Source organism: Danio aesculapii, chromosome 10 (assembly GCF_903798145.1).
Source record: "Danio aesculapii chromosome 10, fDanAes4.1, whole genome shotgun sequence".
NCBI classification, from domain to species: domain Eukaryota; kingdom Metazoa; phylum Chordata; class Actinopteri; order Cypriniformes; family Danionidae; genus Danio; species Danio aesculapii.
In genome coordinates, this window is record NC_079444.1 from 14,935,621 (window position 1) to 14,948,051 (window position 12,431).

Below are 12,431 nucleotides of genomic sequence, written 5' to 3' on the forward strand. Positions count from 1 at the left end.
GTGAGATCTGACCGGAGGAGGGATGCTGTGTGTGTGTGTGTTGGCTGACTCAAGCAAGTCCAAGTCGTTGCTCATCAGACTCATATTTCACCAGCCTGCCTTTCTGCCCAAGGCTGAACGCTTTACAGCCACCACCTCATCTCACAATAAAACACAACAAACGCACACCCCGCCTCAAATATCTGCTCTGATCCTTCTGGAGGTCAGCTCACACACACACACATACACGTATGTATGCAGGCCATGTGCTTGTACAGGGGACTTCTGCCGCAAAAACACCAGGAAGCATTCTTGTGGTAAACTGCTGGAAGAACAGGCTGTATCAGTTAGCGCGACATCGTCTGCTGGTATTCCGGTGTTCCATAGATGCCTGGAGAGGATCTGAGGTCAAATGAAGTGCTGTTGAAATGTGGGAGCAGGAATAGGGAAGTTGGAGAATGTTTGGAAAGGGTGGGAGGGTGACTCGCGCAGGCTTTCACTTCATACTTTCAGTGTGAGGGAATGAAGAAAACCTACTATTCTGTAGCGCAGATGGAGGGAGGTGCTTTCAGTCTTTATCTGGAGCGCTCAGGTCTGTTGATATTGCAGAAGACGTTCTGTGCTGCTGATCACCAAGTTTACAACCATTTATCTTTGGGTTTTTTGGGACTTTAGTCTGTTCTCAGGTCAGTGCTTCTCCTTTGTTGTTGATGGCTCAGGATGGTGATGCGGTGAATGTCTTCATTAGTGTCTCCTTTTCCTTATGCAGGGCTGTTTGTGCAGTATATGGTCTGTTTTCTGTGCTCGCGTGGATCTGGCTCTCTGTTGTGCTGTAGTTGTGTTTGAGTCTTCAGTTTAATTGAATGAACTCTGTGGGCTTTTATTTGAGTTGTCTGTTGTGGAAGAATGACTTCCTGCTTGGGTATCATGGGAAAGCAAATCGTTTCGTATTCCCATGATGTAGATCCTGCTGTGATATTTGCAGAGCTCTGTGGAAGAAATGGTCCTCTTAGGATATATTAGGAAATGTATTGAAATTATTGAAATCTCATGTGCTCAACTTTGGAAGTCAATTCCTGCCAATTATAAATAAATCGAATAAACATTTCAAGAGTTCACACTTAGCTGATGATTTAATACAAGCTTGTTTGGCATACTGTCCCGGGAGAGAGCCCTGAGCTCAAGGGATCCTCGAGCCCATGGCTCCCTCGCGATCATAGAGCGAAAGGGGAGCTTGAGCTTATAGTTCTAACTACCCGGCTGCTAAGGAAACACTTAAGGAGGAAGGGAGTAGACTAGTGCCTGAATTGCTTAATCTGTTATGAATTATGGATATCTTTGGATGGTGGGAGGAAACCGGAGAACCCGGGGGAAACTCACGCGGACACGGGGAGAACACACAAACTCCACACAGAAACTCCCACTAGCCGGGCGAGGACCAGAGCTGGCAGTGTTCTTGCTGTGGGGCAACAGTGCTAATTACTGGGCTGCCATGCCGCCCGACCTATGGAAAGGAGGAGAAAGGGGAGGAAAGGGTTATCTTTTATCAGTTATCTTCCATACGAAGATAACTGAAACTGGGGCTATTTATAGTGAATGGGGAATCATACGGTTGGGAGATCGTAATTAGTTAATGCTAGACCAGCCATGATAAATTATAAGCACGTGATCCTCTCGAAATTTGTTTATAAATAAACTTCACTTAAATTATAATAAAAACACATTAACATTATAAAAACTGTTGACAAAATATCTGCCAAAATCAAAAACTAAATTAAATTATATAATTCCCTGTCAAATCGATAAATAAGTTGACATTAATTTCATTTTCACTGCATTTTCTGTGTCAATTTTAAAATTAAATGCCAAACTGAAAAATGCAAGACATCTAGATACAAAAATAGATACATCTTTAGCGCCTCTAATGGGATGTCATACCTACAGTAGGATGGCCCGGTCCGTGTGTAGTGTCCGAACAAATTCGAGACGTTGTACAACCTCAAGAAGAATGTGTGTAACTACTGGATCTATGTTGGAGTTTGTGAGAACGGCAAAGTGTAAAAGTACATGCAGTATTGCTTTAGCTCGAAGCAAAATGAAATTGTCGTTGTCAAATTTATTTGAAAGCTGGTATAATTCTGCAACTACACTGAGTATATTTTTTCTGCATGTTTTAGCCCCTCCCACTGATTAGCATAGGCTGACATTAAAAACGTAAAAAATGTTATTGAAAACTGAAATAAAAGTGTCAAATAAAGGAAAACTTCAATTTACATTTGAATTGTGTCACTATTATAGCGTGAACATTAATAACAAGCTTTGTTAAAACTGTGTTTGCATTTTATTTTTCAGTTTGGCTTTTCATTTTAATATTGCCAGTCTTTATGCAGAAATGCATTCATTCATTCATTTTCTTTTCGGCTTAGTCACTTTATTAATCCGGGGTCGCCACAGCGGAATGAACCGCCAACTTATCCAGCACATGTTTCACGCATGTTATTCATGTTTCACACAGCGGATACCCTTCTAGCCACAACCCATCTCTGGGAAACATCTATACACATTCATTCACACTGATACACTTTGGACAATTTAGCCTTTCACCTGTACCGCATGTCTTTGGACTGTGGGGGAAACCGGAGCACTTGGAGGAAACCCACGTGAACGCAGGGAGAACATGCAAACTCCACGAACAAGCGACCTTCTTGCTGTGAGGCGACAGCACTACTGTGCCACTGCGTCGCCCTTGCAGAAATGCAGTGAAAATGAAATGTTAAATCAGCAACTTCATTTTATTTATCAATTTGACAGGGACAATGTGTTGTTACAGTGACAATAATGTTAATCTGGTTTTCAGTTTAATTTAAAATGTTTACTTGATTTATTTAAAATTGGCAGGAATTATCTTCCATGCTCAACCGAGTCTCAAATGAGTTTTATTGTAAAGGATAAGATATGCGTGTAAAATATTGAAAACATTCCTGCTGATTTTGCTTGAACAGACAATTGTCTTCCTAGTACACCAATCTCAATCACATTTTTTCTAATATTTTTACAGTATATATTTTTTTAAAAAGTCAACGTCCAATATCCAATTTTTTTTAGAATTACGTCCCAAAATTGCAAGTTTATTTACTTGAGCACATGGAATCAGAATTTCATTTGCAGATGTATTCATTTTCAAAACTTGCTTACACCTACAGTTGAAGTCAGAATTATTAGCCTCCTGAATTATTAGCCCCCCTGTTTATTTTTTCCCCATTTTCTGTTTAACAGAGAGATTTTTTTCAACACATTTCTAAACATAATAGTTTTATTAACTTGTTTCTAATAACTGATTTATTTTATCTTTGCCATGATGACAGTAAATAACATTTTACTAGATATCTTTCAAGACACTTCTATACAGCTTAAAGTGACATTTAAAGGCTTAACTAGGTTAATTAGGTTAACTAGGCAGGTTAGGGTAGGCAAGTTATTGTACAACGATGGTTTGTTCTGTAGACTATCCAAAAAAATATAGCTTAAAGGGGCTAATAATGTTGACCTTAAAATGGTTTTTAAAAAATTAAAAACTGTTTTTATTCTAGCTGAATTAAAATAAATAATTAATAATAAAATAAATTCTCTTTCTCCAGAAGAAAAAATATTATCAGACATACTGTGAAGATTTCCTTGCTCAGTTAAACATCATCTGGGAAATGTATAAAAAAGGGAAAAAATTAAAAGGGGGCTAACAATTCTGACTTAACTGTATATTTTCCTATCATTTCTTTTCCAATCCCATTTTTTTCCCCCACCATCACATCCCTTCCGGGTCTCCATATGTTAGGGAGAAGTGCACCTACCACGGCTCACTTATATTCAGATGCAAACTGTCACCCTGCTATCACTCCTCTGATTTGCTGTTTGCTTTTTAACTCTTTTAATTAAAGTCTCACTTTTACATTGTAATTCTTCAGCTTAATTGCTTACACTCAGCAATCAAACCCTGATTCTAAGCAGTTGACGTTTTACACAACCTTCCTAAGGTCAGACAGAAGGTTTGTATACTGTAGAGGCGCAGCTGGCCAGACACTCCCTTCAGGGCCTCAGAAAAATCCAGCATGGTGTGGTCAGTGTCTGTGAAACTGCTGCTGCGTTTAGAGTCCAGCACTGGTCATGAGAGATACACCACTGTTTCCCATCATACAGTGTTTCTCAGCTCAGTGAGCCTCATCGCCTCTCTTCGTCTCTTCCCTTTTTACAGCTCATAACAATCCTTTCTAGTTTCAAAATGCTGTCTTTTATTTTAAATATGTTTGAGTTCAACTGAAAATAATGCCAGCTTTCCTTCTGCTTTTCACTTTAAATGAGAGGTGTGGTCACTTTCGGTTTTTATAGTAGTGCACTAAAAAGAATGAAATGTTCTGGTTGTTGGTCACAGATGCCAGAATGAAGTCACTTTTTCATCATTCCTAACAACACTGCAAAAAATATCTGTTCATTAACACTTTCTGTATTTTGTGATTCACAGTTGTTCGTTAGTTCATTCATTTTCTTTCGGCTTAGCCCCTTTATTCATCATGGGTCACCACAGCAAATGATCTGCCAACTTATCCAGCATATGTTTTACACAGCGGAGAAACGTCCATGCACACTCATTCACACACATACACTAGCTTACCCAATTCACCTATACCACATGTTTTTGGACTGTGGGGAAAACCCACCTGAACACGGGGAGAACATGCAAACTCCACAAAGATATGCCATCTGACCCAGCTGAGGCTTGAACCAGCGACCTTCTTGCTGTGAGGCGATGATGCTACCCACTGTGGCACCGTGCAGTCACATATATAATATTAAACAACTAAATATCATACATTCTGTTCTCTTATTTTTAAATAATGCAAAAAGTTGCATAAGAACTGCTCTCTTAGTCATTTTAAAAATTGCATGAACGTTTAGCACTTGTGCATAGCGCCTTATTACAATTCTGAGTTCTGGTTGGTCAGTCGTCGTTGTTTAAAAGTCATAAATTATCATAGAGAATTTTAGTATTTAATTTGCATGATACGTTTTACATTACACACAGTTGCTAATCTAAAGGGGAGGGTAAGGGGGATGGTGGTTTTACAACGGGAATGTTTTTTGTCATTTTTTTCTATTAGGGGGATGCCATCCCCCGCATCCCCCTCCTCTATTCGAGCTTTAAGTGAGTTTAATAAAATATAAGTTCAGTTACAGTGCATGAAAATAGAAAACTGTAAATTTACAAATATGTTTAAAGTAAATGATTGCCTAAATTACCTATGAAAGTTCTATACATTTTCAACTCTACACTATAAAAAATGAATGACTGTTATATTCTATAATTTGTTTCTGTTGAGTACAGCATATTTACAGTAAATAACTGAACTGAACAATGTTTTGTTATAAGGTCTGGTTTTGTGATGTCTGTACTTTAAAATTAAATGAATATAATCTTAAATCAAGTGATGAGAGATTTTGAAATTCAAACAGTAAACAGAGCTACTGTAAGTTCACACCTGCTTGATATAAATGCTTGAAAATGATTTAGTTGAAAATATCCATTACAAATTTAAAAGTAATCAAAAAGTAATCAGATGTAATCAGTTACTTTTATAAAATAATTGAAAATGTACACTACTTATTACATTTTAAATAGGGTAATTTCCAATCTGTAGTCTATTACATTTCCAAAATAACCTCCCCAACACTGGTTACAACCCTGTCTGTTACAACTTGCCCCACAGATGGAGTAAATAGTAAAATTTTTACTCCTGGCACTTGTGTGTTGTTGGTAAAAAAATAGGGTTTGTTTAACCCTATTACTTGACCAAAACCAAAAAGTGTTACTTTGTGCCCCGCTGTCCCCTATGTAGGATGTTCTGCACAAGTTCGCTAAAGCTGTAGTTTGTTTGTGCGCCGCCACACGTCATCTGCTTTCAGTCAGTGAAAGAATAGTTTTGAAGAAAGGGATGTTCCCGCTTCTCTTCTCCCTCCTCTGTGCGCCGAGGTCTGGCTGAGAGCAGCAAGGGTTTGTGGGAAATGTCTGAGGGATGATACTAGTGTGAGTCGGACTTTAAACAGCGCTTTATTTTTTTACTTTTATCGGCAAGCTTAATAATTTTAACGGCGCTTTGGAGTTCGCGTGTCTCTGTGGGAATGTTAATGAAAACGCTGTGTGAGAGTTGGAGGTTTGCGCTCTGGACGCGTACGTGAAGTCTGCAGGTAAACAAAGACACTTCTGAAAGTTGGAGACACTGCATGATTGCGACCCAACGCGCTCTTTATAATCAATACCGTTCTGGAGAGTTCGGACGCTTTATAAAAAGACGCGTTGCGTGCAGGGTGAACGGCGGAAAGAGTGAAATGCGCTTGCGTTTCTTCAGTAATAAATCCCCGCGGGTCTTCCACATCTGTACTGCAGCTAAATAAGCTACATTGATTATTGCAGTTGCGCACTTAATACTAATTCGCTCTAACGTTACTTTTCATAAAACGTAAGACTTTGTGTAATTGATAAACGTCTGAGGCTCGGTTTACTTGTACACAAACTCTATGTACACAAAGCAGAGATAGAGGTAAAGTTGGTTTTATATTCAGATATTCAGACATTCTCCTTAATAATATAATTTCAGAAAAGTATTCATTGCAAATTCTAAATAGGGAAATCATATTAGCAGCCACTGATTATCAAAGTACACCATTGTTTACAGTTAATTAGATAGTGTTGAAGTTGTTTTGACGTCATACTTGCATGCTAATTTTGACCGAAAATTGAAATTAGTGTGGTAAACAATATAGAGACAGTTAAATGAACAAATGTGCGAATATAAAACCAACTTTACCTCTATAAAGCAGAGTCAAGGGTATCTTATATAGCATTTTAGTGTTTTACATGCTGAAATGTAACATTACACAATGGTGTTCTCAATATTGCAGTAATTTGTTTATTGGATACCTTTAAAGGGATTGTTCATAGATAAAATTTGCTCACCATTTACTCACTCAAGTGGTTCTAAGCTTTTATGAATGTCTTTTTTTCTGTTGAACAAAAGGAAGATTTGCTCAAGTATGTTGGGGGAAAAGCAGCCATTGACATCTATAGTAGGAAAAAATACTATGCAAATTGTACTAAATTGTACGAATTCATAAGAATTAGCCACTAAATCAAAAAGTTACAAATTGCCATGAGATTGCATTGATGGAGCAATTCCAGCATTATGGATGTGACATTTGCAGTAAAAACTTCAAGTAAACACTGTTCACAGTATATTGAAGTCTTTTTATATTTTCCAAAACAACTCACCACAGAGTTATAGGATCTGAAAAATATCAATCTGTAAAATGTTTTTATATTTTAAAGGAGGAAAATAAACATGCATTATGGATGTGACCAAAAAAGTATGCAAGTTTACAGTACTCAGTTAAAATATTTGGGTTAAAATACCCTGACATATAACCCAACTATAGGTTATTATAGCACCTTCCTAACTATGGGTTATTTTAACCCAATGCATTGGGTTACATAATTTAACCCAATGCATTGTTTTTTTTGATATGTTATTTTTTCCATTCTGGTAATATTATTGCTACTATTACTAGTACTACTAATAATGTCATAATTATGGCTGTGTAAATAAATAACATACAGTTTTCAAAAATATTAAAAATGCTTTGTTTCCATTACATTTTAGGTTCCAGACACTTTGTTAAAGTAAATCAAGAACCACAACCAATGAAGAAACAGAACAAAGGACAGAAACTAAAATAGTTGGCTTAAAAATACCCCAACAAATGACCCAACTATAGGTTATTATAGCACCTTCCCAACCATTGGTTATTTTAACCCAATGCATTAGATTAAATAATTTTAATTAAAATTTGTATTATATTATGCCCATGGTTTTGGGAAACTTATCATGTTAAACCAGGGTTATTTTTTGTAAGCGTTGTTTCACTTCCGTATTTTCAGTATCACTGCTGTAGCAAATGCCGGAGCAACAATAACAATAGCGACGGCTGCCCCATCCTGTCTGTGATGCAGTTTAACGTTAAACGAAAGTGCCGTTGATTTCGGCTTTTGTGTATTAGTTTTATGATCACGAGGTTACGCAGGACGACAAAATCTACAGTGACACAACCACACAAAATTTCGGCAAAATACAACCATTTTAATACTAATCTGGAGTCTGTACTCTTTAAGTGACAATAAGAGACTAAAATAGAGATAACTTTAATTTAACAAAGTCAGTGTGATGTTAATCGAAAGTGAGCTTACAGGCATCAAAACATTAGCTAATTTCACTAAAGTTAACATTAGTCTACCATATAATGTTTTAAACGCTAGACATTATGGTTAACACCGGTGCTAGCGTTATCCCAGTTAACATTAACAATCTAAAGAGTGATAAAAATGACATATGTATTACATATTCAGTTTTAAAACACTGAAGTCAGTTTTACACTTATTTTTTGAAGTGTAAGTACATAAAACTTAATTTTATAAGATTTATTAACACCAAAAATCATGAAACTTACCTACACAAAACTGTTGGGTTGCCTCTGAAATAGAAGATTTCAGAAGAATTCCAATGTTCTAAAAAAATAACTCAACAAACTGATCCAAATCACATAACACAATGGTTGGGGTGATAAAATAACCCAACGTTTTTTTGGAGTGTATATAAATAACCCAATAATGGTTAAAAAATAACCCAACAAATTTTTAGCTCAACCATTGGGTTAAATACATAACTCAACGTTTTTTTAGAGTGCAGTTAGCAACTGTGCAAGCAGAAAATCGTGTGTTGATGGAGCAGAATATGGAGTTCTGCGTGCTGTAGAGACTGTCCAGCAGCTGCAGCAGGCTTTACTCAGTGTCCACAATGTACAATACATTTAAACCCCAACCAAAAGAAACAATGCTAATCTAAAGGATAACGGTTGGCTCACTATAGAACAATAATGTACAATTTTAATTTAATTTTACTTTACCTTTTTGCTCTCCGGAGGAAAAAGCTTGGTTATAGATGTGACAGATGTGAAATTGGCACATGACTTTGGTAACTCAAATATAATTGTTTGAAAACATTGACAGAGACATTTTATACAAACCTCCACAAAAAAAAACTTGAAAGGGTTTCGCTATGTTGGTGAAAACTTAATTTTTTTCATGGCAAGTATGTAATTACTCTTTGCTGTTTTTCCCCAACATTCTTCAGAATATCTTCCTTTGTGTTCAACAGAAGAACTCAAACAGGTTTGGAACAAATGGAGGAGTAAATGATGACAGAATTGTCATTTTTGGGTAAACTGTCTCCTTAACATTTACGGAGTTTACTCTTTCCATATTTGCTTGACCTGCTTTCTTAAAAGAAGTTATTTTTTTGTCAATTTAAGTCAGTTTTAATCAGTCTTTTATGATAAGTCCATTTTAGTCAGTGAACCTTATTTTACAGCAGGGAAGAGCAGGGCACAACCTACAGTAACAGGTGTCGACTTTCTGATGTTTAGAGTATTATTGTAATTTTTATTTATTTTTTGCTAATTAAATTCACATTTCTGCAGTATAAATAGATGACTTTATTTAAAAAATTTTCATTATTTAATTCAAGTGAAATGTGATATTGTAACATAAGCAGCATGCTGCAAGATAATTTTCCTGATAAAATGAAAAATACATGTAAATATATACAAGACTAAACATTTTCTCAGGAAATAAAAGAGAGAAAAAAAAAAACAAACAATCAAAATGGTCAAACAATTTTGGAGTTTGACAATAGTATTGTAACCAGGGTCTCAATTCGGAATGTAAAACTTGTTACTGCCAGTTAGATAATAACTAGCAAATTGTTATTTTTTAATCAATCATGTTACTAATTCCAATGAGCTAATGGTGTTAATTAGAGAATGGGGCTGGTTGGTTATTGATTGTAAACTTCTTGTTTTTAATGGAATTCCAGTAGGATGTGATTAACCTCTCAGTGGTGTTTAGTAGTTGCCAGTGTGTCACAAGGAACTGTTAATATTAGTTTTCTTTACATCCCACTTCATATAAAGCATTTGCAGTCATTGTAGCCTTAAAAAGAACAACAAAAACATAGTTATTACTAACATTACTACAATAGCGTTGAATAACCATTTAAACAATCATATAACTACAGTTTGATATGCTTGCCGCTGTTCATTATGACAATAATATTAACCCTATTTGCCGCTCTACCAATTAGTTAACCATGTTTTTACTGTTTTAAATAATGACTGTTAAAGTCATTTAAAGAATGACTGTTTTAAATAATGGTTTACACACAGCATTGTTGGTTTACCAAAAAAATCAAACAAATATAATCCTGTTGCGCTACTACAGTTGTTTTCGTGTTTTTTTTGTTCTCGTGTTTTTTTTTTTTCACAATAAAACCAAAATCTTGTTAAATGAGAGTCTGACATATTTTATGGCATACTTAAAAAAATAAAAATTATTTAGTATTCAAAAATGTTTTATTTGGACTTACGCTTCATATTTTCCGATTTTTCATATTATACTGTTACTGTATGTATTAATTCCGGTAACACATAACTCGTACAATCCCATTTATGTTTAGCTAACTTTTATTTGTAATTTTGTCATGAATTGTAGATTTGAATTACCTGCTATAAAACTTATTTTAAGATAACATGCAATTTCCTATAGTCAATGTATTGTATCTCAGATGTATTAATGTTCTGGTGTTGTGTGAGAACAGATGCTTTGATGATCTGTCATGTTTCTGCTTTGACTGCCTCCCTGTGGTGTATTATTGAAACAGCAGGTGCGGGTTTATCTGGAACTGCATTCAAGGCATTTTTGAAGTACACTCAACTTTTTTTGTTTGTTCAAACTACTTATTTAAACTGAGCTGAAACAACACAATTCTTGAGATTTAATTGGGACAACTTTATGTGGATTGAACATAAAAAAATAAAGTTGTTAAAAGTGTTAAGTTAACTTAATAAATATGTGTTGGGACAACATGAATGAATTGTGTGGAACCCTGCATTTTTTACAGTGTAGTTTTACATCTTTGTCGAGCTGTAGACTGTATAGATTAATTTAGCCTGAGATTTTACTAGCATTACATGTCTACAATTGTTTCTTTTTTTTTCTTTTTTATACATATTTACTCAACTGAATATTTGGAAAATATGTGCGTGAAAAAGTGTAGTAAAAATAATGTTTCATAAAGATTAATTAAGCACAACTATGTACTCATGTACAGTTGAAGTGATAATTATTAGCCCCCCTTTGAATTTTTTTTTCTTTTTTAAATATTTCCCAAAGGATGTTTAACTGAGCAAGGAAATTTTCACAGTATGTCTGATAATATTTTTTCTTCTGGTGAAAGTCTTATTTGTTTTATTTAGGCTACAATAAAAGCAGTTTTAATTTTTTAAACACCATTTTAAGGTAAAACATATTAGCCCCTTTAAGCTATATTTTTTTCAGAAAGTATACAGAACAAACCATCATTATAATAACTTGCCTAATTACCCTTACCTGCTTAGTTAACCTAATTGATCTAGTTAAGCCTTTAAATGTCACTTTAAGCTGTATAGAAGTGTCTTGAAAAATATCTAGTAAAATATTATTTACTGTCATCAAGGCAAAGATGAAAAAAATCACGTATTACAAATGAGTTATTAAAACTATTATATTTAGAAATGTGTTGAAAAAATCTCTCTGTTAAACAGAAATTGGGGAAAAAATAAACGGGGCTAATAATACAGGGGGGCTAATAATTCTGACTTCAACTGTATATCTAGGGTTGTACAAAAAGAGTTTTCAACTCAAAAATAAGGAGAAAAACATGTTTTTTGATAAAGTAAGAGGTCATATGTTCAAACTAACTCCTCTCACAAACATATGTCACTTTGTAAAATGATCTGGCCAAATTGATCAGATAGCAGCATTCATCAAGATTTAAATTCTTAAAGATCATGTGAAAGGAAGTGCACAAGGGGAAGAAAATGCCACTTCATGTTCAGTTCATATTCAATAAATTTGAGCTGAACAAAAATAAATAAATAAACAAACAAATAAATAAAAATTTTGTGCTGTGAAGTATTGGCAGCAACAACCTGTAACCATGGAAACTTGAAAATCTTCAGTAGCCTAAATCATACATTTACATAATGTTGTCATTTTGTATGTAGTTCTTATTTTCACATTTCACATAATGTTGATTGAGTGCTTTGTAGCCTATAGAACTAGGCAAGGCAAGTTTATTTATATAGCACATTTCATACACAATGGTACTTCAAAATGCTTTTCATAGACAATAATAAAATAAAAAATTTAATTAAAAGAATTAAAAATGATTGAAACAGATTAAAATATGTTAAAACAGGTTTTAAAAGAATGGAAAAAAAAAGAAAGACACAATAGTGTGATCCTTGGGTCGTAG

At 34.8% G+C, this 12,431-nt stretch overlaps 1 protein-coding gene across 4 annotated transcripts in view; it reads left to right on the forward strand.

Annotated features, from left to right (window-relative positions):
* Positions 1-12,431, forward strand: part of psd3l (pleckstrin and Sec7 domain containing 3, like) — a 192,911-nt gene that overhangs the window by 23,156 nt on the left and 157,324 nt on the right. Inside the window, exon 1 of one of the 4 annotated variants that reach the window (XM_056466948.1) lies at positions 586-665. The exons of 2 other annotated variants lie outside the window; for them this stretch is intronic. The gene's annotated coding sequence lies outside the window, so the exon portion shown is untranslated. Of the gene's footprint in view, positions 1-585; positions 666-6,021; positions 6,217-12,431 lie in introns of those variants that run through there. One more of the 4 variants, XM_056466947.1, reaches the window with a different exon arrangement.